Source organism: Bombina bombina, chromosome 1 (genome assembly GCF_027579735.1).
Source record: "Bombina bombina isolate aBomBom1 chromosome 1, aBomBom1.pri, whole genome shotgun sequence".
Taxonomy (NCBI): Eukaryota; Metazoa; Chordata; class Amphibia; order Anura; family Bombinatoridae; genus Bombina; species Bombina bombina.
The window spans coordinates 842277045-842304132 of NC_069499.1; positions in this window are offsets into that span (position 1 = coordinate 842277045).

The window sequence follows — 27088 nt, forward strand, 5'->3', positions numbered from 1 at the left end:
GAACATTTTCTTAAAGATAGGAGGGGGAACAAAAGGTACACCTGGTCTCTCCCACTCCCTAGTCACAATATCCGCCACCCTCTTTGGGATCGGAAACGCATCAGTGTATACAGGGACCTCTAAAAACCTGTCCATTTTACACAAGTTTTCTGGGACCACCATGGGGTCACAATCATCCAGCGTAGCTAAAACCTCCTTAAGCAGGACGCGGAGGCGTTCCAGCTTAAATTTAAACGCTAAGGAATCTGAATCTGCCTGCTGAGAAACTTTTCCTGTGTCAGAAATTTCTCCCTCGGACAGACCATCCCTCACTGCCACTTCAGAGTGTTGTGAGGGCACAACAGATAAATCATCCAAAGCTTCTGATTGCTCATCCTCTGTTCTTAAAACTGAGCTATCACGCTTTTTTTGAAAAACTGGCAGTTTGGATAGAAATGCTGCAAGGGAATTATCCATGACTGCTGCTAATTGTTGTAATGTAATAGGGCACAATGCGCTAGAGGTACTAGGCAACGCTTGCGCGGGCGTAACTGGTGTCGACACATGGGGAGAGGAAGGAGGACTATCCTCATTACCTTCCATCAAAGAATCATCTTGGGCTACATTTTTAAGTGTCACTGCATGGTCATTAAAATGTTTAGATACCTTAGCACACTTTAAACACAAATGCAATGGGGGTACCGCCATGGCTTTTAAACACATAGAACAAGGTCTATCTGTAGGCTCAGACATGTTAGACAGACTTAGATAGCACTCAAATACAGAAAAATACACTTTTTGAAAAAACGTTACTGTGCCTTTAAATAATAAAAAGCACACACTTTTTTACCAAATCTCAAAAAAACATCCGATCTTTATGAAATTTACACCATATGATCCTAATGCTTTGAAATGATTGCAAATCAAGTTTCAAGCCAATTAACCCCTTATTGCCCAAACCGGAGCAAATTGAAGCCACCGGTTTAACACACTACCTTCCTTGGGGATTAGTTTTGGAACGAAAATAAGCCTCCCTGTAGTCCTCCTGTAATCTCTGGACTCTACATGTGAAGCTGCATGAAGCTGTCTTGCAAAACAACTGCGCAATTGAGGCCCGAAAATTAGGCCCCCTCCATCTTCACTCCGGAGTTGTGGGGCCTTCCTAAGCCAAATTAGGTGTCTAAAATTATGCCAGACGTATATATAAAACCCCTAAAAAGTGTTTCAAACATAATAAACACTTGTGCAAATGTCAGATTATAGTAAAAAATAATCGATTTTCCCCATAACAGTGTCCACCAGTGATTTAAGCCCTTTTAACTAAGCCATCCTTCTATACTGAGTCTCAGAATATGGCTTACCTTCCCACATGGGGATTTCTGTCAGTCTTCTAGCATTACCAAGTCTTGTTAGAAAAAAAAGTGACTGAGCATACCTTATGCAGTTAAGCCTGCAAACTGTTCCCCCCAACTGAAGTTCTCCGGTACTCAGCAGTCCTGTGTGGGAACAGCAATGGATTTTAGTTACAACATGCTAAAATCTTTTTCCTCTCAGCAGAAATCTTCATCACTTTCTGCCTCAGAGTAAATAGTACAAACCGGCACTATTTTAAAATAACAAACTCTTGATTGAAGAAATAAAAACTACAAATCTAACACCACATACTCTTTACCCTCCCGTGGAGATGCTACTTGTTAGAGCGGCAAAGAGAATGACTGGGGGGGCGGAGTCTGAGGGGAGCTATATGGACAGCTCTGCTGTGTGCTCTCTTTGCCACTTCCTGTAGGGATTGAGAATATCCCACAAGTAAGGATAAATCCGTGGACTGGATACACCATGTAAGAGAAAGCCTAACACTTGCAATCACGGAGCATAAAGCTCCGTAATGCAGCCCCATTGATGTCTATGGGGATTTTTTTTTTTATGTTTAAACCTAACACCCTAACATAAACCCCGAGTCTAAACACACCTAATCTGCCGCCCCAACATTGCCGACACCTACAGACATTTATTAACCCCTAATCTGCCACCCCCAATGGCGCCGCCACCTACATAAATTTAAAATACCTGTAAAATAAAACCTAAGATAGCTACAATATAACTAATAGTTATATTGTAGCTAGCTTATGTTTTATTTTTATTTCACAGGTAAATTTGTATTTATTTTAACTAGGTAGATTAGTTATTAAATAATTATTAACCATTTACTAACTAACTAGTTAAAATAAATACAAATTTACCTGTAAAATAAAACCTAACCTGTCTTACATTAAAACCTAACATTACACTAAAATTAAATAAATTACATTAATCAAATACAATTAACTAAATTACAAAAAAAAATAAACATTAAATTACACAAAATAAAAAAGAAATGATCAAATATTTAAACTAATTACTCCTCATCTAATAGCCTATCAAAATAAAAAAGCCCCCCAAATAATAAAACCCCTTAGCCTAAACTAAACTGCCAATAGCCCTTAAAAGGGCCTTTTGCGCGGCATTGCCCCAATTAAATCAGCTCTTTTACCTGGCAAATAAAAATACAAACATCCCCCCGAACCGTAAAATCCACCACCCACACTATCTAAAAAAAACTAAGCTACCCATTGCCCTGAAAAGGGTATTTGGATGGGCATTGCCCTTAAAAGGGCATTTAGCTCTTTTACATTGCCCAAACCCTAAGCTAAAAATAAAACCCACCCAATAAACCCTTAATAAAACCTAACACTAACCCCCGAAGATCCACTTACAGTTTTGGAAGACCGGACATCCATCCGCATCCAGCCGGCGAAGTCCTCATCCACGCGGCAAGAAGCCATCAACGAAGCTGGGAAAAGTCTTCATCCAAGCGGCAAGAAGTCCTCAACTAAGCCGGGAGAAGTCTTCATGCAAGCGGCAAGAAGTCATCATCCAGGTGGGCAGAAGTCCTCATCCAGATGGCATCTTGTATTTTCATCCTTCCGGCGCAGAGCGGGTCCATCTTCAAGACATCCGGTGCGGAGCATCCTCTTCATACGGTCACAGCCGTACACTGAAGGTTCCCTTTAAGGATGAAGATAGATGATGCCGTCTGGATGAAGACTTCTGCCCGCCTGGATGGTGACTTCTTGCCGCTTGGATGAAGACTTCTCCCGGCTTCATGGAGGACTTCTTGCTGCTTGGATAAAGACTTCTCACAGCTTCGTTGAGGACTTATTGCCGCGTGGATGAGGACTTCGCCAGCTGGATGAGGATGGATGTCCGGTCTTCCAAAACTGTAAGTGAATCTTCGGGGGTTAGTGTTAGGTTTTATTAAGGTTTTATTAGGTGGGTTTTATTTTTAGCTTAGGGTTTGGGCAATGTAAAAGAGCTGAATGCCCATCAAAATGCTCTTTTCAGGGCAATTGGTAGCTTAGTTTTTTTTTTAAATAATTTTTTTTTTTTTTTTTAAACATATTTTTTTTTAATTGAGATTCGTTTAAAGGCATACAGAATATACATGTCAATAAAGGCTTTGCAACAAAATAATTTCCACATATACAACCAATAGTGGCCAAGCTAAATGAACATTAAGGTTATATGACATTACTTATGCAATTGAGGAGACAACATTGGTGCCAGTAAAGCTCTAAGCCTTCTAGATAACCTTAGAGGCCACTCTTGGGCCTCAAGTACAGTATGAACATAGCTGGAGAAATCAACTCTGGACTTATAAGGGGCACTTTTGGATCTCCCATGTTGAATCTCTATTTTCTGATTTTATAGGATTGAGATCTATATGTTAAACTTATACTAAAAACTTCATTCATACTATTAAACTGAAGCATAAGTAAAACAAAATTAGGATGAATATACACTTGCATGAACTAACATATATAGAAATGTGACTATTTCTTATAAACAGTAGAAGCATCTGTACTACCAGTCATTAATAAAAGCTAATATTGTACTAGTTCTCTCTTACAGCCCCTTATGATGATCAATTTTATATATTACAGAGCAGTCACTATATTTCTAGTAGGGGATAAAAGCTACAGCTCTGGTTTCAGTGCTTGCCACTAAACTGTGGGAAGTTTTGGAATGTGTAATGATACACATCCCAGGTATGAATAAATGGCTAGCAGAATTATTAACCCATTCTGGGCCTTATAATAAGCAAAATATACTGAGCAGATGCTAATGAACAGTACTAAAATACAAAACAAGTAAAAATAAAGAAAAAGTAAATAAAAACTGCCTAAAACAGACATATTAAAGGACCAGTTATCAATGAGCAGGTATCAAAGGCCATTATCTATCAGCATACAGGGAGTGCAGAATTATTAGGCAAGTTGTATTTTCGAGGATTAATTTTATTATTGAACAACAACCATGTTCTCAATGAACCCAAAAAACTCATTAATATCAAAGCTGAATAGTTTTGGAAGTAGTTTTTAGTTTGTTTTTAGTTATAGCTATTTTAGGGGGATATCTGTGTGTACAGGTGACTATTACTGTGCATAATTATTAGGCAACTTAACAAAAAACAAATATATACCCATTTCAATTATTTATTTTTACCAGTGAAACCAATATAACATCTCAACATTCACAAATATACATTTCTGAAATTCAAAAACAAAACAAAAACAAATCAGTGACCAATATAGCCACCTTTCTTTGCAAGGACACTCAAAAGCCTGCCATCCATGGATTCTGTCAGTGTTTTGATCTGTTCACCATCAACATTGCGTGCAGCAGCAACCACAGCCTCCCAGACACTGTTCAGAGAGGTGTACTGTTTTCCCTCCTTGTAAATCTCACATTTGATGATGGACCACAGGTTCTCAATGGGGTTCAGATCAGGTGAACAAGGAGGCCATGTCATTAGATTTTCTTCTTTTATACCCTTTCTTGCCAGCCACGCTGTGGAGTACTTGGACGCGTGTGATGGAGCATTGTCCTGCATGAAAATCATGTTTTTCTTGAAGGATGCAGACTTCTTCCTGTACCACTGCTTGAAGAAGGTGTCTTCCAGAAACTGGCAGTAGGACTGGGAGTTGAGCTTGACTCCATCCTCAACCCGAAAAGGCCCCACAAGCTCATCTTTGATGATACCAGCCCAAACCAGTACTCCACCTCCACCTTGCTGGCGTCTGAGTCGGACTGGAGCTCTCTGCCCTTTACCAATCCAGCCACGGGCCCATCCATCTGGCCCATCAAGACTCACTCTCATTTCATCAGTCCATAAAACCTTAGAAAAATCAGTCTTGAGATATTTCTTGGCCCAGTCTTGACGTTTCAGCTTGTGTGCCTTGTTCAGTGGTGGTCGTCTTTCAGCCTTTCTTACCTTGGCCATGTCTCTGAGTATTGCACACCTTGTGCTTTTGGGCATTCCAGTGATGTTGCAGCTCTGAAATATGGCCAAACTGGTGGCAAGTGGCATCTTGGCAGCTGCACGCTTGACTTTTCTCAGTTCATGGGCAGTTATTTTGCGCCTTGGTTTTTCCACACGCTTCTTGCGACCCTGTTGACTATTTTGAATGAAACGCTTGATTGTTCGATGATCACGCTTCAGAAGCTTTGCAATTTTAAGAGTGCTGCATCCCTCTGCAAGATATCTCACTATTTTTGACTTTTCTGAGCCTGTCAAGTCCTTCTTTTGACCCATTTTGCCAAAGGAAAGGAAGTTGCCTAATAATTATGCACACCTGATATAGGGTGTTGATGTCATTAGACCACACCCCTTCTCATTACAGAGATGCACATCACCTAATATGCTTAATTGGTAGTAGGCTTTCGAGCCTATACAGCTTGGAGTAAGACAACATGCATAAAGAGGATGATGTGGTCAAAATACTCATTTGCCTAATAATTCTGCACACAGTGTATAATAGAACTGTGCTATACAGATCCAACATAATACAAAACACATGAGCAGACACTATTACACTGAACTTACAGGCAAACAATATAGCTCTCTTAAATAGGCATAGTAGTATATACAACACACATGAACTGTTGTTAGGGGACAAAGCTTAAAGGCATACAATAAGGCTTCCCTAGACAAATTATGGTAGTGCAAACTTTTAGCTAAATAGGATGAGGGAAATCGTGGAAAAGAAAGAAAAAAAAAATTGGGGACAGGGAGTGACAGTCCTCTCAAACAATAAACTCCTCTTCAAACTAAGAGCTTCAGACCTCAAGGTCTTCATGAAAGTTCCAGGTAGGATTTTTTTTATTTTTTTTTAGAAATGATAAGAGTCACACGAAATAAGGCATCTTACCCCACACCCCTTCTCCATATCCCAAGTCCTGGTAGAGTAGCGTACAGTCTTAACCAGTCACAGGAACTGAAAATACTGGGGAAAGGCTTAGGAATCGCCTTCAATGTATTCCTTCCAGCATGAGCCTGACTGTTATGGTTCGCGTGGGCAAGGTCCTCATCCATATGCAACGTCAGGGTAAGTTGCAGAGTTGGACCGCTATTTCTGCACCTCAGGGCCTCTATGTCATCCCTCTGGTCCCACAAGCAACTTAGATTTTGCTCTCGAGAATCGGCCGCGTCTCCCAAGGCATTTGTCAGTAACCAAGAGGACATATCTTGATCCTGGCACTGAATAAAAGCAGAGTCAGCCCACGAGAGTGCCACATCCTCAGCATCCGGACTCTGCTGCACCCTGTGTGTCTCTCTCTCTATAGGGGATTGCGGGGAAGCTTCCTCTTGCGTGTCCCAAATCAGAGCTTTCCGGGAGTAGGACCCCAGACTTTGAAGTATCCCCTCTTCAAACTCAGTAAACAGGGTTAGCATCTTAGAAGTTATAGTATCCCAAATGTGTTTAGAATAGTCTATAGAAGCCATTTGCCGATCAGTTTATGTTGAGATCGCACAAGGGTGAAAACAAGTGAAAAATATACAGCATGAAGTGCTGTTCCTCCTGTTGCTGCAGGAAAATGGGGAGGGCGAGATGAAGGCCTAGGCTGTTAATTAGCCTCCGCTACGCACCTCATCTATTCAGGTATTCCGGGCTGGTTTTGCTCATAAAAAGTGTAGTGATCTGCTCAGCAGGTACTGCGCTTCCCAGAACATGTTAGTAGAAATTAGGAAAACAGGTCTGAGGAGCGATAAATAGCGGATTAACCAGCTCCTGTCACCAGCCATAGAGAAAAGCAGCCATCTTGGCCACTGTTCGGACACGCCCCCCTTTTAGATAGAATTTATTTGGGGGGGGTTGGTTGTGTGGGTGGTGGGTTTTACTGTTGGGGGGATGATAGTATTTTTATTTGCCAGGTAAAAGAGCTGATTTCATTGGAGCAATGCCCCGCAAAAGGCCCTTTTAAGGGCTATTGTCAGTTTAGTTTAGGCTAGGGGTTTTATTATTTTGGGGGGCTTTTTTTATTTTGATAGGGCTATTAGATTAGGAGTAATTAGTTTAAATATTTGATAATTTATTTTTTATTTTGTGTAATTTATTGTTTTGTTTTGTTTTTGTAATTTAGTTAATTGTATTTGAGTAATGTAATTTATTTAATTTTAGTGTAATGCTAGGTTTTACTGTAAGACAGGTTAGGTTTTATTTTACAGGTAAATTTGTATTTATTTTAACTAGGTAGTTAGTAAATAGTTAATAACTATTTAATAACTAATCTACCTAGTTAAAATAAATATAAACTTACCTGTGAAATAAAAATAAAACATAATCTAGCTACAATATAACTATTAGTTTTAGTAAGTATGTATTTAGTTTTAAATAGGAATTATTTAGGTATTAATTGTAATTTTTATTTGGAATTATTTTAATTATGTTAAAGTTAGTGGGTGATAGGGTTAGGGTTAGCCTTAGGGTTAGGTTTAGGGGTTAATAAATTTAGTATAGTGGCGGCGACATTGGGGGTATCAGATTAGGGGTTAATAAGTGTAGTTAGGTGGTGGCGATTTTGGGGGCAGCAGATAAGGGGTTAATAACAGTAATGTAGGTTGCGGTGATGTTAGGGACAGCAGATTAGGGGTTAATAAGTGTATGTAGATGGCGACGACATTGGGGGCAGCATATTAGGGGTTAATAATATTTAACTAGTGTTTGCGATGCGGGAGTGCGGCGGTTTAGGGGTTAATATGTTTATTATAGTGGCGGCGATGTCCGGAGTGGCAGATTACTGGTTAATAAATTTATTTTAGTGTTTGCGATGCCGGTGGGCCTCAGTTTAGGGGTTAACAGGTAGTTTATGGATGTTAGTGTACTTTTTAACACTTTAGTTATGAGTTTTATGGTACAGCTTTGTAATGTAAAAGTCATAACTACAGACTTTGAGGTGGCGGTACAGATCTTGTAGTTATAGGCTGTACCGCTCACTTTTTGGCCTGCCAGGAAAACTCATAATACCGGCACTGTGTAAGTCCCATTGAAAAAGGACTTTTTAAAAAGTGCGGTACTTACGTTGCATGACGGCCAAAAAGGTGTGTGGTACAAATATACCGACAACACCTGTAATACCAGCGGTAGTGAAAAAGAGCCATAATGATGCTTTTTCACTCATAACGCACAACTCGTAATCTAGCTGTAAGTTTATTTTATACTGATATAATTTAAACTTTTTTAACATATTACCTGATTTCTTACTGAAGTTTGCTTCTGCCTTGTAATACATCTTACTCCAACTACATGAATTGCAATGTTCTGGAAATTATATAATCTGATTCCTACAGCCTTGAAAAATTACTCTAGTTCCAGATACCCTGTTTGTCACTTACTAAATTTAGTTAATAAAATCATATTCACTACTATTTCCTTTTTATTACAATAACTATGATGACCATATATATACTTAACACCTGACCTTAAGAATTGTTTAATCAACATCAATAATTCCCAGTATTCCTTAAAATGGATCTTTGGTAAGTCTAACATTTAATAACAATCCATTAGCGTGATAGTTGGCATTAGTATTTAATACAAAAAGGAAATTTATGCTTACCTGATAAATTGATTTCTTCTATGATACGACGAGTCCACGGATCCTCCTGCTAACAGGAAGTGGCAAAGAGCACCACAGCAGAGCTGTCTATATAGCTCCTCCCTTGACTCCACCCCCCAGTCATTCGACCGAAGGTATAGGAAGAAAAAGGAGAAACTAAAAGGTGCAGAGGTGACTGAAGTTTTAAATCAAAAAATATAATCTGACTTAAATTGACAGGGCGGGCCGTGGACTCGTCGTATCATAGAAGAAATCAATTTATCAGGTAAGCATAAATTTCCTTTTCTTCTATAAGATACAACGAGTCCATGGATTCATCCTTTACTTGTGGGATACAATACCAAAGCTACAGGACACGGATGAATGGGAGGGACAAGACAGATACCTAAACAGAAGGCACCACTGCTTGAAGAACTTTCCCCCAAAAAATAGCCTCCGAAGAAGCAAAAGTATCAAATTTCTAAAATTTGGAAAAGGTATGAAGGGAAGACCAAGTCGCAATCTTACAAATCTGTTCAACAGAAGCATCGTTTTTAAAAGCCCATGTGGAAGCCACCGCTCTAGTGGAATGAACTGTAATTCTTTCAGAAGGCTGCTGTCCAGCAGTCTCGTATGCCTAACGGATGATGCTTTTCAGCCAAAAAGAAAGAGAGGTAGCCATAGCTTTTTGACCTCTACGTTTTCCAGAATAGACAACAAACAGAGAAGATGTTTGACGGAAATCCTTCGTCGCTTGCAAGTAAAACTTCAAGGCACGAACCACGTCCAAATTATGTAACAGACGCTCCTTCTTAGAAGAAGAGTTAGGACACAGAGAAAGAACAACAATTTCCTGATTAATATTCTTATTTGAAACAACCTTAGGAAGGAATCCAGGTTTAGTACGCAAAACCACCTTATCAGAATCGAATATAAGATAAGGCGAGTCGCATTGTAACGCAGATAGCTCAGAAACTCTTCGAGAAGAAGAGATAGCTACTAAAAAGAGAACTTTCCAAGATAGAAGTTTAATATCTATGGAATGCATGGGTTCAAACGGAACCCCTTGAAGAACATTTAAAACTAAATTAAACACAGGCAACAGGTTTAAACACAGGCTTAATTCTAATCAAAGCCTGACAAAATGACTGAACGTCTGGGACATCTGCCAGACACTTGTGTAGTAACATTGACAAAGCAGAAATCTGTCCCTTTAAGGAACTAGCTTGGAGAAAGGACAAAATCCTAGGAATCCTGATCTTACTCCATGAGTAGCCTTTGGATTCGCACCAATAAAGATATTTACACCATATCTTAAGATAAATTTTCTTAGTGACAGGCTTTCGAGTCTGAATCAAGGTATCTATGACCGACTCAGAGAATCCCCGCTTAGATAAAATCAAGCGTTCAATCTCCAGGCAGTCAGCCGCAGAGAAACTAGATTTGGATGTTGGAACAGACCCTGAATGAGAAGGTCCTATCTCAGTGGCAGTTTCCACGGTGGCAGAGATGACATTTCCACCAGATCTGCATACCAAGTCCTGCGTGGCCACGCAGGTGCTATCAAGATTACCAAAGCCCTCTCCTGTTTGATTCTGGCAATCAGACGAGGAAGGAGAGGAAAAGGAGGAAACACATAAGCCAGGTTGAACGACCACGGTACTGCTAGAGCATCTATCAGTACTGCTTGATGATCCCTTGACCTGGACCTGTAACAAGGAAGTTTGGCATTCTGACGAGATGCCATCAGATCCAATTCTGGTGTGCCCCATTGATGAATCAATTGCGCAAACACCTCCGGATGGAGCTCCCACTCCCCCGGATGAAAAGTCTGACGACTTAGAAAATACGCTTCCCAGTTCTCCACTCCTGGGATATAGATTGCTGATAGATGGCAAGAGTGAGTCTCTGCCCATCGAATTATTTTGGAAACCTCTATCATCGCTATAGAACTCTTTGTTCCCCCTTGATGATTGATATATGCTACAGTCGTGATATTGTCCGACTGGAATCTTATGAATTTGGCTGAAGCCAGCTGAGGCCACGCCTGAAGCGTGTTGAATATCGCTCTCAGTTCTAGAATATTTATTGGAAGTAGGGCCTCCTCCTGAGTCCACACACCCTGAGCCTTCAGGGAATTCCAGACTGCACCCCAGCCCAAGAGGCTGGCGTCCGTCGTCACTATGACCCATGCTGGCCTGCGGAAACACATTCCCTGGGACAGATGATCCTGTGACAACCACCAAAGAAGAGAGTCTCTGGTCTCTTGATCCAGATTTATCTGAGGAGATAAATTTGCATAATCCCCATTCGACTGTCTGAGCATGCACAGTTGCAGTGGTCTGAGATGCAAGCGAGCAAACAGAACTATGTCCATTGCCGCTACCATTAGTCCGATTACCTCCATACACTGAGCCACTGACGGCCGAGGAATGGAATGAAGGGCTCGGCAAGTGCTTAAGATCTTTGATCTACCGAGTCTATCAGAGTTCCTAGGAATGGAACTCTTGTTAGAGGAACAAGTGAACTCTTTTTATGTTCACCTTCCACCTGTGAGATCTTAGAAAAGCCAACACAATGTCCGTGTGAGATTTGGCTAGATGGTAAGTTGACGCCTGAATCAAAATATCGTCCAGATAGGGCGCCACTGCTATGCCCCACGGCCTTAGAACCGCAAGAAGGGACCCTAGCACCTTTGTGAAAATTCTGGGAGCTGTGGCCAAGCCGAAAGGAAGGGCCACAAACTGGTAATGTTTGTCCAGGAAGGCGAACCTGAGGAACTGGTGATGATCTTTGTGGATAGGAATGTGAAGATACACATCCTTCAAATCCACAGTGGTCATATATTGACCCTCCTGGATCATTGGTAAAATTGGCCAAATGGTCTCCATCTTGAAGGATGGGACTCTGAGAAATTTGTTTAGAATTTTGAGATCTAAAATCGGTCTGAAGATTCCCTCTTTTTTGGGAACCACAAACAGATTGGAGTAAAACCCCTGCCCCTGTTCTACTTTTGGAACTGGGCAGATTACACCCATGGTATATAGGTCTTCTACAATGCGTAAGAACGACTCTCTTTTTGTCTGGTTTACAGACAAACGTGAAAGATGAAAACTACAACCTTGGAGGAGAATTTTTGAATTCTAGACGATACCCCTGGGTCATGATTTCTAAAGCCCAGGAATCCTGAACATCTCTTGCCCAAGCCTGAGCGAAGAGAGAAAGTCTGCCTCCTACTAGATCCGGTCCCGGATCGGGGGCTGCCCCTTCATGCTGTCTTGGTAGCAGCAGCAGGCTTCTTGGCCTGTTTACCTTTATTCCAGGTCTGGTTAGGTCTCCAGACTGACTTGGATTGAGCAAAATTCCCCTCCTGCTTTGTGGCAGAGGAAGAATTAGAGGGTCCACCTTTAAAGTTTCGAAAGGAACGAAAATTATTTTGTTTGGCCCTCATTTTATGTGTCTTGTCCTGAGGAAGGGCATGGCCTTTACCTCCAGTGATGTCGGAAATGATCTCCTTCAGTTCAAGCCCGAATAGGGTCCTACCTTTGAAAGGAATAGCTAACAGCTTAGATTTTGATGACACATCAGCAGACCAGGACTTAAGCCATAACGCTCTACGCGCTAAAATGGCAAAACCTGCATTCTTTGCCGCTAATTTAGCCATTTGAAAGCGGCATCTGTAATAAAAGAATTAGCTAGCTTGAGAGCCTTAATTCTATCTAAAATATCATCTAATGGGGACTCAACCTTAAGAGACTCCTCTAGAGCCTCAAACCAAAAAGCAGCTGCAGTAGTTACAGGAACAATGCACGCTATAGGTTGTAGAAGAAAACCCTGATGAATAAACAATTTCTTTAGAAGACCCTCTAATTTTTTATCCATAGGATCTTTGAAAGCACAACTGTCCTCAATAGGTATAGTTGTACGCTTAGCCAGGGTAGAAACAGCTCCCTCCACTTTAGGGACCGTCTGCCACGAATCCCGAATGGTGTCAGATATGGGAAACATTTTCTTAAAAGTAGGAGGGGGAGAGAACGGAATGCCTGGTCTATCCCATTCCTTAGTAACAATGTCCGAAATCCTCTTAGGGACTTGAAAAACATTAGTGTAAGTAGGGACCTCTAGATATCTATCCATTTTACACAATTTCTCTGGTGGAATTACAATAGGGTCACAATCATCCAGAGTTGCTAAAACCTCCCTGAGTAACAAGCGGAGGTGTTCAAGCTTAAACTTAAAGGCAGTCATATCTGAGTCTGTTTGAGGGAACATCTTTCCTGAATCAGAAAGCTCTCCCTCAGACAGCAATTCCCCCACCCCCAAATCAGAACACTGTGAGGGTACATCGGAGATGGCCAATAAAGCATCAGAGGGCTCAGCATTTACTCTAATACCGGGCCTACTGCGCTTACCCTGCAAACCAGGCAGTTTAGATAATACCTCTGTAAGGGTAGTAGACATAACTGCAGCCATATCTTGCAGAGAATTAGACGCACATATCTTGAAAGAATTAGACGCACTAGAAGTACTTGGCGTCACTTGGGCGGGCGTTAAAGGTTGTGACACTTGGGGAGAAGTAGATGGCATAACCTGATTCTCTTTTGACTGAGAATCATCCTGAGACATACTTTTATCAGCTAAAATATGTTCTTTGCAATGCAAGGACCTTTCGGTACATGAAGGACACATTTTAAGTGGGGGTTCCACAATGGCTTCTAAACACATGGAACATTGACTTTCCTCAATGTCAGACATGTTAAAACAGGCTAGTAATGACCACAAACAGACTTGAAAACACTTTATTTTATGAAAAAAATAACACTCTGAAAAAACGGTACTGCGCCTTTAAGAGAAAAAAAAGCATACAATTTTTCCAAAACTACTTTAAAATGATAAAATTACCACAATTTTATGATAAATGCATCCCAACTTGTCAGCTAAGATTGCCCCACAAGGAAAGGAATACTTAACCCTTACCAAAAAAACGTTGTGCTATAAAACGTTAAATTCAAACAAAAACACCCCCTGCACCTCGCCACAGCCTTGCTGTGGCGCCTACCTGCCCTCAGGGGTCTGTAAAATCGGGTTAACCCTTCGATTAGGCCCAAACTGTCTCTGAAAGGCCCACCGGAGTTGGAGCTTGCTGCTTGTCTGGGAAAAACAACTGTGCAACTGAGGCGCGAAAATAGGCCCCGCCCATCTAACTCAATGTCTCACAGCCTAAAATAACCACACCAGAGTGGTCTAAAACCTAGCCATGTGTACCCTCCATTCATAAATAAAAAACATTTGCCATAAAAAACGTTATCTGTAACTCCCAACATAGAAACGTTTGCCCACAAACATCATATCATCAGTGTCAACCATTTATTTTATAGCCCAATATACAGGTCCAGTAATACCCCTCTCTATACACTAGGATTACTGCTTACCCTTTCCCTCATGGGGATCCTGTCAGCAAATTCTGAAATAACACAATCTCTCCAGAAAAAAATGACTGAACATACCTCAATGCTTGTAGCATGAAAAACGTTCCACACACTGAAGTTTCTTAAGTACTCCTCAGCCATTCTGTGGGAACTACTCTGGATCTTAGTAACAACTGCTAAGATCATCAGTCTCCAGGCAGAAATCTTCATCCATCTGCTGCCTGGGAGAAAATAGCACTCACCGGTACCATTTAAAATAAAAAAGTCTTGCTTGAAGAAAATAAAAACTAACATTTTATCACCTCTTCCTATTACTTAGAGTAGGCAAAGAGAATGACTGGGGGGTGGAGTCAAGGGAGGAGCTATATAGACAGCTCTGCTGTGGTGCTCTTTGCCACTTCCTGTTAGCAGGAGGATAATATCCCACAAGTAAAGGATGAATCCGTGGACTCGTCGTATCTTATAGAAGAAATCCAGGTACTATGAGTACCTTGTTCTACCCTAGTTTTGTTTTTTTAAATGTTTAAATATTATTTTCAGAAATGTATTACTTTCCATTGTCATTGTGCTTCTGGATCTAATACTCATCTATTCCAATTATCGACAAGAACAGAGATTATGGGGCATATTTTTTCAAGCTCAGTAACCTCCTCCATAACCTGTCCGCCTGCTCTGACAGACATCGCCGGTAATCAACCCGATCCAATATGATCGGGTTGATTGACACCCCCTGCTAGCGGCCGATTGGCCATGAATCTGCAGGGGGCGGCATTAACCAGAAGTTCACAAGAACTGCTGGTGCAATAATAAATGCCGACAGTGTATGCTGTCGGTATTTATCGATGTGCAGCGGACATGATCTGCAATATCGGATCATGTCTGCTCGCACTTTCTTAAATAGGCCCCTATGTATAAATGATTATACACTGAAGATGTGTACATTTCAGCAAAAATATTTAATTGTAAGGATCCAAAGTCGGTTTCCAAACTAATCCAATTAAGTAACACACAATCATTAAATGATCTCATACTACCATTCCCAGATTCTTTGGCTCATTGTTACAAAACGTTTGATGAGAATATTCCTACTGTTGCAGCTCCTATAACTGCTCTCACTAAAAAAAAGGCAAAGTTGTATAGATCTCCAAAGGCATAACTACTTTTAAGAAACTACAAGCTCCTGTGCTATGACATCTTAATCCTTTTTACAATATATTCTTCAAATTAATGCATTATATATTGGTGTAGGTGCTGTATTTACCCAGCATGATGCTTCTTCCAGTTGACTGCAAAGAGTAGAATACTAGAAAACTATAACACTGGCAGTAAAGAACTGTAAGCAAAGGAACTAGCACCTATACTTGATGGGACTTCCAAGCCAATCCTAATTTATAATGATCACCAATCCACTCATCAGATGAATACTAGACAAGTTTAAAAAAACAGAATTTATGCTTACCTGATAAATTTCTTTCTCCTACGATGTGTCCGGTCCACGGCTTCATCCTTACTTGTGGGAATATTCTCTTCCCCAACAGGAAATGGCAAAGAGAGCACAGCAAAAGCTGCCCACATAGCTCCCCCTCTGGCTCCGCCCCCCCAGTCATTCGACCGACGGTTAGGAGAAAAAGGAGAAACCATAGGGTGCCATGGTGACTGTAGTGTATAGAAAGAAAAAATTAGAAACCTGACTAAAAAGCCAGGGCGGCCGTGGACCGGACACACCGTAGGAGAAAGAAATTTATCAGGTAAGCATAAATTCTGTTTTCTCCTACATTGGTGTGTCCGGTCCACGGCTTCATCCTTACTTGTGGGAACCAATACCAAAGCTTTAGGACATGGATGAAGGGAGGGAACAAGTCAGGTTACCTAAACGGAAGGCACCACGGCTTGCAAAACCTTTCTCCCAAAAATAGCCTCCGAAGAAGCATAAGTATCGAATTTGTAAAATTTGGCAAAAGTGTGCAGAGAAGACCAAGTCGCTGCCTTACATATCTGATCAACAGAAGCATCGTTCTTGAAGGCCCATGTGGAAGCCACAGCTCTAGTAGAGTGAGCTGTAATTCGTTCAGGAGGCTGCCGTCCGGCAGTCTCATAAGCCAATCGGATAATGCTTTTCAGTCAAAAAGAAAGAGAGGTAGCAGTAGCTTTCTGTCCTCTCCTCTTACCAGAATAAACGACAAACAAAGATGAAGTCTGTCTGAAATCCTTTGTTGCATCTAAATAGAATTTTAAAGCACGGACCACATCTAAATTGTGTAACAAACGTTCCTTCTTCGAAACTGGATTCGGACACAGAGAAGGAACAACTATTTCCTGGTTAATATTCCTGTTGAAAACCACTTTTGGAAGAAAACCAGGTTTGGTACGCAAAACAACCTTATCTGCATGGAATACCAGATAGGGTGGATCACACTGCAAAGCAGACAATTCAGAAACTCTTCTAGCAGAAGAAATAGCAACCAAAAACAGAACTTTCCAAGATAGTAACTTAATATCTATGGAATGCAAAGGTTCAAACGGAACCCCTTGAAGAACTGAAAGAACTAAATTTAGACTCCATGGAGGAGTCATGGGTCTGTAAACAGGCTTGATTCTGACTAAGGCCTGTACAAATGCTTGTACATCTGGCACTGCTGCCAGACGTTTGTGTAACAAAACAGACAGAGCAGAAATCTGTCCTTTTAGAGAACTTGCTGACAACCCTTTATCCAAACCCTCTTGGAGAAAGGAGAGAATCCTAGGAATTTTAATTTTACTCCAAGAGAATCCCTTGGATTCACACCAATAGATATATTTTTTCCATATTTTATGGTAAATTTTCCTAGTCACAGGTTTTCTGGCTTGGACCAGAGTATCTATAACTGAATCTGAAAACCCACGCTTAGATAAAATCAAGCGTTCAATTTCCAAGCAGTCAGTTGCAGAGAGACTAGATTTGGATGTTCGAATGGACCTTGTACTAGAAGATCCTGTCTCAAAGGTAGCTTCCATGGTGGAGCCGATGACATATTTACCAGGTCTGCATACCAAGTCCTGCGTAGCCACGCAGGAGCTATCAGAATCACTGAGGCCTTCTCCTGTTTGATCCTGGCTACGAGCCTGGGAAGGAGAGGAAACGGTGGAAACACATAAGCTAGGTTGAACGACCAAGGCGCCACTAATGCATCCACTAGCGTCGCCTTGGGATCCCTGGATCTGGACCCGTAGCGAGGAACCTTGAAGTTCTGACGAGACGCCATCAGATCCATGTCTGGAATGCCCCATAGTTGAGTTAACTGGACAAAGACCTCCGGGTGGAGTTCCCACTCCCCCGGATGGAAAGTCTGACGACTCAAATAATCCGCCTCCCAGTTGTCTACTCCTGGGATGTGAATTGCAGATAGTTGGCAGGAGTGATCCTCCGCCCATTTGATGATCTTGGATACCTCTCTCATCGCCAAGGAACTCTTTGTTCCCCCCTGATGATTGATGTAAGCTACAGTCGTCATGTTGTCCGACTGAAATCTTATGAATCTGGCCTTCGCTAGTTGAGGCCAAGCCCGGAGCGCATTGAATATCGCTCTCAGTTCCAGAATGTTTATCGGGAGAAGAGACTCTTCCCGAGACCATAGACCCTGAGCTTTCAGGGAGTCCCAGACCGCGCCCCAGCCTAAAAGACTGGCGTCGGTCGTGACAATGACCCACTCTGGTCTGCGGAAACTCATTCCCTGAGACAGGTGATCCTGAGTCAACCACCAACGGAGTGAGTCTCTGGTTAACTGGTCTACTTGAATCTGGAGAGACAAGTCTGCATAATCCCCATTCCACTGTTTGAGCATGCACAGTTGCAATGGTCTTAGATGAATTTGAGCAAAAGGAACCACGTCCATTGCTGCAACCATTAGACCTATTACTTCCATGCACTGAGCTATGGAAGGCTGAGGAATAGATTGAAGAACTTGACAAGCATTTAAAAGCTTTAATTTTCTGACCTCTGTCAGAAAAATCTTCATTTCTACAGAATCTATTATTGTTCCCAGAAAGGGAACCCTTGTAGACGGGGACAGGGAACTCTTTTCCACGTTCACCTTCCACCCGTGAGACCTGAGAAAAGCTAATACAATGTCTGTATGAGCCCTTGATCTGGAAAGGGACAACGCTTGGATTAGGATGTCGTCTAGGTAAGGTGCCACTGCAATGCCCCTCGGTCTTAGAACCGCTAGAAGGGACCCTAGCACCTTTGTGAAAATTCTGGGAGCAGTGGCTAAACCGAACGGAAGAGCCACAAACTGGTAATGTTTGTCCAGAAAGGTGAACCTTAGGAACTGATGATGATCTTTGTGGATAGGAATATGTAGGTATGCATCCTTTAAGTCCACGGTAGTCATGTATTGACCCTCCTGGATTGTTGGTAAAATCGTTCGAATGGTTTCCATTTTGAATGATGGAACTCTGAGGAATTTGTTTAGAATTTTTAAATCCAGAATTGGTCTGAAAGTTCCCTCTTTTTTGGGAACTACAAACAGGTTTGAGTAAAACCCCCGACCCTGTTCCACTGTTGGAACTGGGTGTATCACTCCCATCTTTAATAGATCTCCTACGCAATGTAAGAATGCCTGTCTCTTTATCTGGTCTGAAGATAAGCGAGACATGTGGAACCTTCCCCTTGGAGGAAGTTCCTTGAACTCTAGAAGATAACCCTGAGAGACTATTTCTAGTGCCCAGGGATCCTGAACATCTCTTGCCCAAGCCTGAGCAAAGAGAGAAAGTCTGCCCCCTACTAGATCCGGTCCCGGATCGGGGGCTACCCCTTCATGCTGTCTTGGTAGCAGCAGGCTTCTTGGCCTGTTTACCCTTGTTCCAGCCTTGCATTGGTTTCCATGCTGGCTTAGACTGGGAAGCGTTACCCTCTTGTCTAGAGGCTGCAGAGTTAGGAGACGGTCCGTTCCTGAAGAAGCGAAAGGAACGAAAATTAGATTTGTTCTTAGCCTTGAAAGGCCTATCCTGTGGGAGGGCATGGCCCTTTCCCCCAGTGATGTCTGAAATAATCTCCTTCAATTCCGGCCCAAAAAGGGTCTTACCTTTGAAAGGAATATTAAGCAGTTTTGTCTTGGACGACACATCCGCCGACCAAGATTTTAGCCAAAGCGCTCTGCGCGCCACAATTGCAAAACCTGAATTTTTCGCCGCTAATTTCGCCAATTGCAAAGCGGCATCTAAAATAAAGGAATTAGCCAACTTTAGTGCGTGAATTCTGTCTATGACTTCCTCATATGGAGTCTCCTTATTGAGCGAATTTTCTATTTCCTTGAACCAAAAAGACGCCGCCGTTGTGACAGGAATAATGCACGAAATTGGTTGGAGAAGGAAACCTTGCTGAACAATTATCTTTTTAAGCAATCCTTATAATTTTTTATCCATAGGATCTTTGAAAGCACAACTGTCCTCAATGGGAATAGTCGTGCGTTTGGCCAACGTAGAAACTGCCCCCTCAACCTTAGGGACTGTTTGCCATGCGTCCCTTCTGGGGTTGACAATGGGGAACATTTTCTTAAATATAGGAGGTGGGACAAAAGGTATACCTGGCTTCTCCCACTCCTTAGTCACTATGTCCGCCACCCTTTTGGGTATCGGAAAGGCATCAGCGTGCACAGGGACCTCAAGTAATTTGTCCATTTTGCACAATTTCTCTGGAATCACCAAAGAGTCACAATCGTCCAGAGTAGTTAGCACCTCCTTAAGCAGGGTGCGGAGATGTTCTAACTTTAATTTAAACGTCACAATATCAGGTTCTGCCTGTTGAGAAACTTTTCCTGAATCAGAAATTTCTCCCTCCGACAGACCCTCCCTCACTGCCAATTCTGACTGGTGTGAGGGTATAACAGATAAATTATCGTCAGCGCACACTTGCTCATCCTCTGTATTTAAAACTGAGCAATCACGCTTTCTTGGAAATGCTGGCAATTTGGATAAAAGATTAGCTATAGAATTATCCATTACTGCCGTTAATTGTTGCATAGTAACAAGCATTGGCGCGCTAGATGTACTAGGTGTCGCCTGCGCGGGCATAACTGGTGTTGACACAGAAGGAGAGGATGATGAACTATCCCCACTACCTTCATTTGAAGAATCATCTTGGGCAACCTTATTAAATGTGACAGTACTGTCCTTACTTTGTTTGGACGCCATGGCACAATTTTCACATACATTTAAAGGGGGAACCACCTTGGCCTCCATACACACAGAACATGTTCTATCTGAAAGTACAGACATGTTAGACAGACTTATACAGGCTATTAATGCAATAAAACCGTTTTTAAACAAAACCGTTACTGTCTCTTTAAATGTTAAACAGAGCACACTTTATTTCTGAATGTGTGAAAAACAATGAAGGAAATATCCGATCCTTACCAAATTTGTGTAGTAGTGTCTTAATGCTTTGAAAGTATTGCACACCAAATTTCAAGTTTGTAACCCCTTAAATGAGCAAACCGGAGCTAATTGTTCAATTTACCAGTTTTAAACCCACTACAGTCCCTGCCACAGCCTTTGCTGCGGCTTTACCTTTCCTTGGGGGTTATTCACCACAGAAATAAGCCTTCTAGAATCGTTTTTTATGGCCACAGGACCCTCTCACATGAAGCTGCATGCACTGCTTCCAGAAGTAACTGCGCAATTAAGGCGCGAAGATGAGGCCTCCTCCCTCTGCATACCAGAGTGAAGGGGCCTTCCTGACTAGATTAGGTGTCTAAACGACTGCCAGGCGAATAAAAACGTTCCCAAAGTGTTTTCAAGTTCCAAAAAACTCCAAAAGTCATATAAATATTGTATAAATCAATCGATTTAGCCCACAATAGTGTCAACCAGTATATAGCCCATTAATAAGCCTTCATTCTGTTATGAGTCTAAGAAAAATGGCTTACCGATCCCATAAGGGAAAATGACAGTCTTCTAGCATTACTATGGGGGGTAGTTATCAAGCCGTTAACTTTTCTGACTTTGCCGGCCAATACGCCAGCCTAAGCTCGCCTACCTTTGCCGCCGCGGACCTGAAAAAATACGCCTAAGTTATCAAAAAAAGCTGTCAAAAAGCCGCGGGTCGATGAGCAGCGGACTGTGAGAGTTATCACTCATCCGATCTTGCTGCTCTTCGGCTGTTTGACAGCTTTCTTGCTAGCCTGTCACTAAGCACTCACACTAAACTACACTGTTCTACCCCCTATACCGGCGCCCCCGGAGCCCCCCGCAACTAAATAAAGTTACTAACCCCTAAACCGCCGCTCCTAGACCCTGCGGCAACTATTAAAAATGTATTAACCCCTAAACCGCCGCTCCTAGACCCCGCCGCAAGTCTTATATATGTATTAACCCCTAAACCGCCGCTCCTAGACCCTGCCGCAACTCTGATAAATGTATTAACCCCTAAACCGCCGCTCCCGGACACCGCTGCCACCTACATTATACCTAGTAACCCCTATCCTGCCCCCCCTATACCGCCGCCCTCTGTAATAAAGTTATTAACCCCTATCCTGCTGATCCCGCACCTCGCCACAAATAAAAAAATTGTTTAACCCCTAAACCGCCGCTCCCTTAACCCGCCGCAACCTATATTAAATTTATTAACCCCTATCCTGCCCCCCACTACACCGCCGCCACTGTAATAAAATTATTAACCCCTAAACCTAAGTCTAACACTAACCCTAACACCCCCCAACTTAAATATTAATTAAATAAATCTAAATAATATTTATATTATTAACTAAGTTAATCCTATTTAAAACTAAATACTTACCTATAAAATAAACTCTAATATAGCTACAATATAAATAATAATTATATTGTAGCTATCTTAGGATTTATTTTTATTTTACAGGTACCTTTCAATTTATTTTAACTAGGTACAATAGCTATGAAATAGTTATTAACTATTTAATAGCTACCTAGCTAAAATGAAGAGAAATTTACCTGTAAAATAAATCCTAACCTAAGTTACAATTACACCTAACACTACACTATACTTTAATAAATTATTCCTATTTAAGCTAAATACTTACCTGTAAAATAAACCCTAAGATAGCTACAATATAATTCATAATTACATTGTAGCTATTTTAGGATTTATATTTATTTTACAGGTAACTTTGTATTTATTTTAGCTAGTTAGAATAGTTATTAAATAGTTATTAACTATTTAATAACTACCTAGCTAAAAGAAATACAAAATTACCTGTAAAATAAATCCTAACCTAAGTTACAATTAAACCTAACACTACACTATCATTAAATTAATTAATTAAACTACCTACAAATAACTACAATTAAATACAATTACATAAACTAACTAAAGTACAAAAAATAAAAAAAGCTGTTACAAAAAAAAAAAAGTTACAAACATTTAAAAACATATTACAACAATTTTAAGCTACTTACACCTAATCTAAGCCCCCTAATAAAATAACAAACCCCCCCGAAATAAAAAAATGCCCTACCCTATTCTACATTAAAAAAGTTCAAAGCTCTTTTACCTTACCAGCCCTTAAAAGGGCCTTTTGTGGGGGCATGCCCCAAAGAATTCAGCTCTTTTGCCTGTAAAAGAAAAATACAACCCCCCCCAACATTAAAACCCACCACCCACATACCCCTAATCTAACCCAAACCCCCCTTAAAATAACCTAACACTAATCCCCTGAAGATCATCCTACCTTTAGTTGTCTTCACTCAGCCGAGCCACCGATGGAACTGAAGAGGACATCCGGACCGGCAGAAGTTATCCTCCAAGGGGCGCTGAAGAAATCTTCCATCCGATGAAGTGATCCTCCAAGCGGCGCTGAAGAAATCTTCCATCAGCCAATCAGATTCAAGTTCAATCCGATTGGCTGATCCAATCAGCCAATCAGATTGAGCTTGCATTCTATTGGCTGATCGGAACAGCCAATAGAATGCGAGCTCAATCTGATTGGCTGATTGGATCAGCCAATCGGATTGAACTTGAATCTGATTGGCTGATTCCATCAGCCAATCAGATTTTTCCTACCTTAATTCCGATTGGCTGATAGAATCCTATCAGCCAATCGGAATTGAAGGGACGCCATCTTGGATGACGTCCCTTAAAGGAGCCTTCATTCGTCGGTAGTTCGTCGGGAAAGGAGGATGTTCCGCGTCGGCGGGATGAAGATTCAAGACCCGGCTTCGACGATGACCTCGCCCGGATAGAAGACTTCTTCAGCGCCTCTTGGAAGATGACCTCGCCCGGATGGAAGATTTCTTCAGCGCTGCTTGGAGGATCACTTCATCGGATGGAAGATTTCTTCAGCGCCCCTTGGAGGATAACTTTTGCCGGTCCGGATGTCCTCTTCAGTTCCATCGGTGGCTCGGCTGAGTGAAGACAACTAAAGGTAGGATGATCTTCAGGGGATTAGTGTTAGGTTATTTTAAGGGGGGTTTGGGTTAGATTAGGGGTATGTGGGTGGTGGGTTTTAATGTTGGGGGGGGTTGTATTTTTCTTTTACAGGCAAAAGAGCTCAACTTTGGGGCATGCCCCCACAAAAGGCCCTTTTAAGGGCTGGTAAGGTAAAAAGAGCTTTGAACTTTTTTAAAGTAGAATAGGGTAGGGCATTTTTTTATTTTGGGGGGGTTTGTTATTTTATTAGGGGGCTTAGATTAGGTGTAAGTAGCTTAAAATTGTTGTAATATGTTTTTAAATGTTTGTAACTTTTTTTTTTTTTTGTAACTTAGCTTTTTTTATTTTTTGTACTTTAGTTAGTTTATGTAATTGTATTTAATTGTAGTTATTTGTAGGTAGTTTAATTAATTAATTTAATGATAGTGTAGTGTTAGGTTTAATTGTAACAGGTTAGGATTTATTTTACAGGTAATTTTGTATTTCTTTTAGCTAGGTAGTTATTAAATAGTTAATAACTATTTAATAACTATTCTAACTAGCTAAAATAAATACAAAGTTACCTGTAAAATAAATATAAATCCTAAAATAGCTACAATGTAATTATGAATTACATTGTAGCTATCTTAGGGTTTATTTTACAGGTAAGTATTTAGTTTTAAATAGGAATAATTTATTAAAGTATAGTGTAGTGTTAGGTGTAATTGTAACTTAGGTTAGTTTTTATTTTACAGGTAAATTTCTCTTTATTTTAGCTAGGTAAGCTATTAAATAGTTAATAACTATTTAATAGCTATTGTACCTAGTTAAAATAAATTGAAAGGTACCTGTAAAATAAAAATAAAACCTAAGATAGCTACAATATAATTATTATTTATATTGTAGCTATCTTAGGGTTTATTTTATAGGTAAGTATTTAGTTTTAAATAGGATTAACTTAGTTAATAATATAAATATGATTTAGATGTATTTAATTAATATTTAAGTTAGGGGGTGTTAGGGTTAGTGTTAGACTTAGGTTTATTGGTTAATAAATTTATTACAGTGGCGGCAGTGTAGGGGGGCAGGATAGGGGTTAATAAATTTATTATAGGTGGCGACGGTGTAGGGGGGGCAGGATAGGGGTTAATAAATTTAAGATAGGTTGCGGCGGGTTCAGGGAGCGGCGGTTTAGGGGGTTAAACTATTTATTTATTTGCGGCGAGGTGCAAGATCGGCAGGATAGGGGTTAATAACTTTATTACAGAGGGCGGCAGTATAGGGGGGGCAGGATAGGGGTTACTAGGTATAATGTAGGTGGCGGTGGGCTCCGGGAGCGGCGGTTTAGGGGTTAAGACATTTATTATAGTTGCGGTGGGCTCCGGGAGCGGCGGTTTAGGGGTTAATAGGGATAGAGTAGCTTGCGGTGGGCTCCGGGAGCGGCGGTTTAGGGGGTAATAACTTTATTTAGTTGCGGCGGTGTAGGGGGGCAGATTAGTGGTGTTTAGACTCGGGGTACGTGTTAGGGTGTTAGGTGTAGACAGCTCCCATAGAAATCAATGGGATGTCTGTCAGCAGCGAACTTGTACTTTCGCTATGGTCAAACTCCCATTGATTCCTATGGGATCCGCCGCCTCCAGGCTGGCGGTTTGAAAACCAGGTACGCTGGGCCGGAAAAGTGCAGAGCGTACCTGCTAGTTTTTTGATAACTAGCAAAAGTAGTCAGATTGTGCCGCACTTGTGTGCGGAACATCTGGAGTGACGTAAGAATCGATCTGTGTCGGACGGAGTCCAGCGGATCGAAGTTTACGTCACAAAATTCTACTTTTGCCGGTCTGAAGCCTTTGATAACTAAGGCGAATCAGCCTCGCCACAAATATGCTGCGGAATTCCAGCGTATTTGAGGTTGACGGCTTGATAACTAGGCCCCTATGTCTTGTTAGAAAAGGGACTAGTCATACCTTGAGCAGAAAAGTCTGCAAACTTTTCCCCCCAACTGAAGTTCTCTGGTTTCAACAGTCCTGCGTGGGAACAGCAATGGATTTTAGTTACTGCTGCTAAAATCATACTCCTCTTTAAACAGAACTCTTCATCACTTTCTGTTGTAGAGTAAATAGTACAAACCGGCACTATTTTAAAATAACAAACTCTTGATAGAAGAAATAAAAAAAAAACTACAACTAACACCACATACTCTTTACCATCCCCGTGGAGATGCTACTTGTTCAGAGCGGCAAAGAGAATGACTGGGGGGCGGAGCCAGAGGGGGAGCTATATGGGCAGCTTTTGCTTTGCTCTCTTTGCCAGGATGAAGCCGTGGACCGGACACACCAATGTAGGAGAAAATGCACTTGAATAATCAGTAGTCATAAAAGAAGCTATACCCAAATATAAGGTGAACAATAACTTTAGTAGTAGATGCAGCAAGCAATCGAAGGAAAGTCAGCTGGAGAGTGGAAACTGAATGACCAGAGAATGATGAATCAGGAGATGGAGTAATCAGAATATATATATATATATATATAATTAGTCCATTGTCCAGTAAATAGCAAGAAGGGTAGAAGGACCAAGAGGTACTAAAGCCTAAATCCATCTAGTTATATATACTCAGTCCAGCAAATAAAAAACTGGGTAAATGTAGCAAAAAGTACTGGAATGCTGGTGCAATCTGATCATATAAGTTCGATCTAGAAAATGACAAACAAGGTGGCTGAAAAAAAGGTACTGCAAGCCTGTATAAAATTGCTTCTGATTGCTAAGAGCACAGTTCAGCAAGCAAATTAGAGTAATATACAGCAAAAGGTTACATTTTTAACAGAATACAATAGACTAAATCTTGTGTTTAGACATACACTGGACCGGCAAGGAAAAAGGCTTTATCTTGTAGCTGCATGCTATATAAATTCAGTTAGTTATACAGGCAGGATCAAACACAGGAATTCATACAATAACCAAGGGTGAAGTAGTTACCAGAAACTAGACCAGGGCAAGTGGGCTCATGCATGGAAATTTATATATTGGCAGTCATGATGCAAAGGCAGGTCAAGAGTAAGCAAGGAGTTAGGCACAGAAGCTAGCAGAAATAATAATACCACACAGAACACAGATATACTGGCTTAATACACAGACACAAAGCAGTCTGTAAAATAAACTTTTAAAGACCACACCAAGAACCACCTGGAATAAGGGAAAAAACCTTACATGAATTGTAGAATACTCATTGAAAAGCCCCTGGTAAGCCTGCTTCTCATAGATTTTCATTTGTTTTCCATGTGTTTAACTGGATTTTGCAGTTATAAAGTTTTCTAATTTGAACACATCTTCCTAACTCACGGCTAGATTACGAGTTTTGCGTTATGAGGGGTGCAATGCTAACTTGCAAGTTATTGTCACCGCTCACTTC